The sequence below is a fragment of the Chiloscyllium punctatum genome, chromosome 26 (genome assembly GCF_047496795.1).
Source record: "Chiloscyllium punctatum isolate Juve2018m chromosome 26, sChiPun1.3, whole genome shotgun sequence".
NCBI classification, from domain to species: Eukaryota; Metazoa; Chordata; class Chondrichthyes; order Orectolobiformes; family Hemiscylliidae; genus Chiloscyllium; species Chiloscyllium punctatum.
In genome coordinates this window covers 22157337-22163348 of record NC_092764.1, presented here as the reverse complement: position 1 = coordinate 22163348, position 6012 = coordinate 22157337, and positions in this window count along the sequence as shown.

The window sequence follows — 6012 nt, the reverse complement described above, 5'->3', positions numbered from 1 at the left end:
GTGTCATCGATAGTCACAGGTGAGTTGCCAGAAGACTGGAGGTTGGCTAACGTGGTGCCACTAATTAAGAAAGGTGGTAAGGACAAGCCAGGGAACTGTAGATCAGTGAGCCTGATGTCGGTGGTGGGCAGGTTGTTGGAGGGAATCCTGAGGGACAGGATGTACATGTATCTGGAAAGGCAAGGACTAATTAGGGATAGTCAACATGGCTTTGTGCGTGGGAAATTATACCTCAGAAACTTGATTGAGTTTTTTGAAGAAATAACAAAGAGGATTGATGAGGGAAAAGCTATGGATGTGATCTATATGGACTTCAGTAAGGCATTCAACAAGGTTCCCCATGGGAGACTGGTTAGCAAGGTGAGATCTCATGGCATACCATTTGGATACAGAACTGGCTCGAGGGTAGAAGATTGGGGGTGGTGGTGGAAGGTTGTTTTTCAGACTGGCGGCCTGTGACCAGTGGGGTATCACAAAGATCGGTGCTGGGTCCATTACTTTTTGTCATTTATATAGATGATTTGGATGTGAGCATAAGAGGTACAGTTAGTAAGTTTGCAGGTGACACCAAAATTGGAGGTGTAGTGGACAGTAAAGAAGGTTACCTCAGATTACAACAAGATCATGATCAGATGGGCCAATGGGCTGAGGAGTGCCAGACACAGTTTAATTTAGATAAATGCGAGGTGCTGCATTTTAGGAAAGCAAATCTTAGCAGGACTTATACACTTCATGATAAGGTCCTCAGAAGTGTTGCTGAACAAAGAGACCTTAGAGTGCAGGTTCATAGTTCCATGAATGTAGTGTTAGGACATGGGGTAAACCCTCCTGTTTAATTTAAACCAGCAACACAGAAAAGATTTATCCCTTGCAGTAATCTGTGAAAATTCAAGGCCAAGAAATATTTAAAGTACAAATTAACAACTTTAATTTCTTTAAGTATAACAGAGAGTAATTAACTAATAACTACTTACAACTCCTTCTTCTAACCTATCTTTTACTTTCCCTTCTATAAAATTAGTACGATAAAAACCCCGATTAAGATTTACTGAAAAAATTCAAATTTCAAGACCAGCCAGGTGTTGAATCTTCTCGTTGCAGTTTTGTTCTCCAGATCAATGTCAATGTTTTTCTCTGTGCAAACTCCTTCTCTAGACATGTACCTCTCAGACAGTTCTGACTAGCAGTCTACATCTGTTAGTCTTTCGGCAGTTCTCTCTCAACTGTTCAATTTTTCCCAGTCTTATACCTCCAAAGCATTGGATTGTGTCATTGGCTTTTAATATTGTCAATATACCAAATTCAAACTTGATTGGAGTTTGGTATTTTTTGGGGGGCATAATTTAAACTGATTGGCCTAATTCAAATTTGTTTTTATCTCCAGGCAATCAGCTATCCTAGCTGCTGGACCACATTTTACGTTGTATCTTCTTCAAAACACTTAATGCTGTCAAGTAGTTCTGCAAGCTTTTAACTCTCTTAAAGGTACAATACACCCAAATCTTCCTAACACCTTCCCCTTTAAGAAAACTGAACTATCATAATGAAAAGATGGCTTTGTTTGTTTTCTCTATTCTTTAAACACATTACCCTAACATACCAATAATTTTAATCAAAGTTCAACTCAACTTCTTCCTATATAACTGTGTATATATAGTGTATATATAGTTCGTATATAAGTCTTACGACCTTTTAGATATATAAAAACAAAACATTAAATAAATACAAATCTCATCTAAACATTATCGGTTAAATCCTCAATAAAGCATCTGCGATTACATTCGTACGATCTGCAACATGTATGATTTTTAATCTAAATGTCTGTAACATAAAACTCCTGTGAAATAGACTCATATTTTTGTCTTTAATGAACTCTAAGAATGTAAGAGGATTGTGATCCATGTGCACCACTATTTCTGACACATTGCTCGTGACATACACATTAAATTGTTGTAAGGCCAGTACCAAATTCAATAGTTCTTTTTCAATTGTGGAGTATTCCCTCTGGTGGATGTTGGTCTTTTTTGAAAAGTAACCAACTGGCAGTTTAATCCCATCATCATCTTCCTGTAGGAGTACAGCTCCAACTCCATTGTCACTCGCATCGATGGCAACTTTAAAAGGTTTTGAAAAGTTCAGTGTAGCTAAAACTGATTTGGTGCTTAATATTGATTTCAAATGGTTGAATGCCTCCTGACGTTGTTCTGTCCACCAAAACTTTGTGTTCTTCTTCAGCAAATCAGTTAATGGTGCCACGACACTGCTGAAGTTTGGAACAAACTTTCAATAGCATCCACTGAGTCCTAAGAATTGAAGCACCTCTTTCTTCGAGGTTGGTTGTGGAAATTCCTCGGTGGCCTTTGTCTTTGCATTCCATGGGGTCAACCTTCCATGACTGACGTTACGTCCCAAAACTGTCTCGTCTGCTTTCACAAATTCAGTTTTATTTTAAGTTTATCACCAGTTTTGCTTCTTGTAGTCGTTCAAAGAGCTCTGCCAACTGTACCATGTGATTTTCCAGGACTTAGTAAAGATCACTACATCGTCCAAACAGACTGCACAGTTTGTTACCCCAGCCACAACTCTGCTCATGAGTCTTTGGAATGTGGCGGGTGCGTTCTTCATTCCAAACGGCATCACTATAAACTGATACAGCCCATTTGGGGTTACAAATACAGAAATTTCTTTCACCGACTCTGATAAAGGTACCTGCCTGTAACCACGCATTAAGTCCAACTTGGTGATGTAACTGGCTTGTCTGACTTTCTCGATCCAGTCCTCCAATCTCAGAATTTGTAAATTTGTAATGGCATTGACCTTCCAATAACCTACGCATCTTACTAACTTATCCCACTCCTCAAGGACTTCCTCAAGGACTTCTTCATTTTTTAATCAATTTTGAGACACATTAAAATTCTCATCATCTGGATTTGATTCCTCACTCTGTGGAGCAGTAACTAACACATGTTTCTCCAGTTTGTTCTCTCTACTGTAATACGGTTTCAAGATGTCCACTTGACATACTTGATACTTTTTTTTCCTATCTGGCATCTTTACCAGATAGTCTACCTGACTCAACTTTTCTCAATTTGATAGGGACCACTAAACCTGGCATTGAAAGGATCTCCTATCACTAGTAACAGTACTAACACGTCATGCCCTCAGGGAAACGTCCGAGTCTCAGCTTTTATCTGTCACCTGCTTCGTCCTATACTGTGCCCTCTTTTGGTGCTGTTTAGCTAACTCACCTACTCGATTTAGTCTCTTCTTCACCTCTGATATATAATCTAAGTGCGAGATCTTCGACTTTGGTCCTGTCAATTTTTCTTTAATTAATTTCAAAGGGCCTCTCACTTCATGCCTGAATATTAACTTGAAGGGAGTGAACTGCGTAGATTTGTTTGGGGCATCTCTCATGACAAACAATAGAATGGGAAACCTTTATCACAATCATTTGACAATATGCTCTTATCATGGTCTTCAAGGTCTGATGCCACCTTTTTAAGGCTCCCTGGGATTCCGGATGATACGCGCTGGATTTAAAGTGCTGTATACCTAAGCTATCTATAACCTCTTTAAACAGCCTAGCAGTAAAACTTGGCCCTTGATCCGACTGAATCTCTCTGGGTAGCCCATACCGTGTGAAGAAAGCTACTAACTTCTGTACCACATTTTATGCCTTGATACTCCATAATGGAATTGCCTCCAGAAATCTGGTAGACACATCCATTATAGTTAACAAGTATTGGTTCCCACTTTTAGTTCTCGGGAGGGGATGTACACAATCAATTATAACCCGCTGAGATGTTCTTCAAATGCGGAAATTGACAACAAAGGTGCTGCTTTTATTACCGTCTGTGGCTTACCTACCATTTGGCATGTATGACACGTACGGCAAAAGTTAACCACATCCTTGTGTATTCCATGCCAATAAAAATGTTTTTGTACCTTAATCTGAGTCTTTTGTACCTGTAGGTGACCTCCTGCAGGTATATCATGTGCTATTCGTAACACCACCTCTCTGGACGCCACTGGCAACACAATCTGGTGCACTTCAGCTCATTTCTTCTCTGCTCTAACCTGCCCTGGTCTCCATTTCAGTCTTAGAGTTCTATCTTTCATATAATAATCCGTGGGAATATTCCCTGCCTCCTTTTCGGAAGAACGCATCCACATATATATCTTTTATCATCTTGACTTGCTATTGTAAGTCCCTTAGCCTTTCAGGACTAAACACCTCTGTCTGACCCTCTGCCTGTTCAGGTATTTCCTGCACCATTACATCAAACAAGGTATTCACTAACTGAACCTCAACTCCTTCATCTTTTTCTTTACTTTTCACTTCATACAGTGACTTACGATAGTGGGATCTGGTTACCACACAGTCTGGGAAAATGCCAGGATATTTCTGTTTTAACTCCTCAGTTTCTGGATCTTCCTTGGGCTTCTCCACAATATGGGGTGTCACTCCCACCTTGGATTCTGCCAAATCATTCCCAAGAACAAACTGAATTCCTGGAACTGATGCTCTGTCAATCACTCCCACTGTAACTTTCCCAGTCTTGAGTTGGCACTCCAACCTGATCTTACATAGGGGAATACTAAATTTGTGTTCATTTATCCCACAAATTACCACACTCTCAGGTAACAGATCAGAAAGAGTGCATATTTGCTCATCCCTTACTATTAGCTACTGGTTAGATCCTATATCTCTCAAAATTATAACTTCTTGTCCTTCTCCCCCTGTTCTTTCTGAGTACATTTTACCCACAGAGGCAAATTTTTTGTAGAGATCAGGTACTAACTCCATACCCAGTCCCTGCCTAAGCTGTGCACTCTCCTGCAGCTCCTTAGCTCTTCTTGGGGTCTCCTTTACTGCCTTCACTAATGCTTAGTTACTTTTACACATCTTTTCCCACAGTGCCTTTCTTTAATGGCCTGCTCTGTGACTTTATTCTGTGGTAAGTTCTTACCAGTGCTCTCTACTCTTGTTTATGTAGTGTAGATTCTCCCTTCTCCCAACTTTTATCCCTCACAGGACAAAATTCTGGCCAGAAGCTTGTCTTATACACCAACATGTATTCATCTGCTAATTCTGCTGCCCTTCTCACTTCCTGGACTTCCTGTTCCTTCACGTGAATTCTTACCATCTCTGGAAGTGAGTTCTTAAACACCTCCAGCAGAAAAATCTCCTATGGAGTCTCAAAGGTCCTATCTATTTTCAAAGCACGTACTCATTGATCAAAATGACTGTTTAATTTTTTCGAACTCAACATAAGTCTGACCTGGTTCCTTATTTGTGTTTCTAAACTGCTGTCTATATGTTACCAATTCATAAGCACTTAAAATAGCCTGTTTAACCTCTTCATGATCTCTTGACGCTTCATCTGACAGCGTGGCAAACACCTTACTAGCTCTGCCTAACAGTTTAGTCTAAACGAGCATTACCCATAGATCCTCAGACCACTCCAGCTGCCAAGCCAATTTTTCAAATGAAATAAAGAAGGCTTCAACATCTTTCTCATCAAAATGTGGCAGTTTTGAGATATTTGTATCTATCACTACCTTCTCTTTTAATCTCCATCCTGTTAATTTGACTTTGCTGACCAAGTCTCAGCTTCTCTAGTTCCAATTCGCTCTCTTTTTGCTTAGCTAAGAAAAAGAGCTTCTCTCTTTTTCTTTTTCCTTTCTCTCTCTATCTTTCTTTCTTCTTTCCTTTTCTCTCTCTTTCTCTCTCCCTTTCTTCTCTTCCTCTTTGCTCAGTTAAGAACCTTCTCCCTCTTCCCCCCTTCTCTTTTTCTCTCCCTTTGTTTTTCTTCTAACTCCATTTTCAGTGGGCGGCACGGTGGCATAGTGGTTAGCACTGCTGCCTCACAGCGCCAGAGACCCGGGTTCATTTCCCGCCTCAGGCGACTCTCTGTGTGGAGTTTGTACATTCTCCCCGTGTCTGCGTGGGTTTCCTCCCACACTCCAAAGATTTGCAGGTCAGGTGAATTGGCCATGCTAAATTGC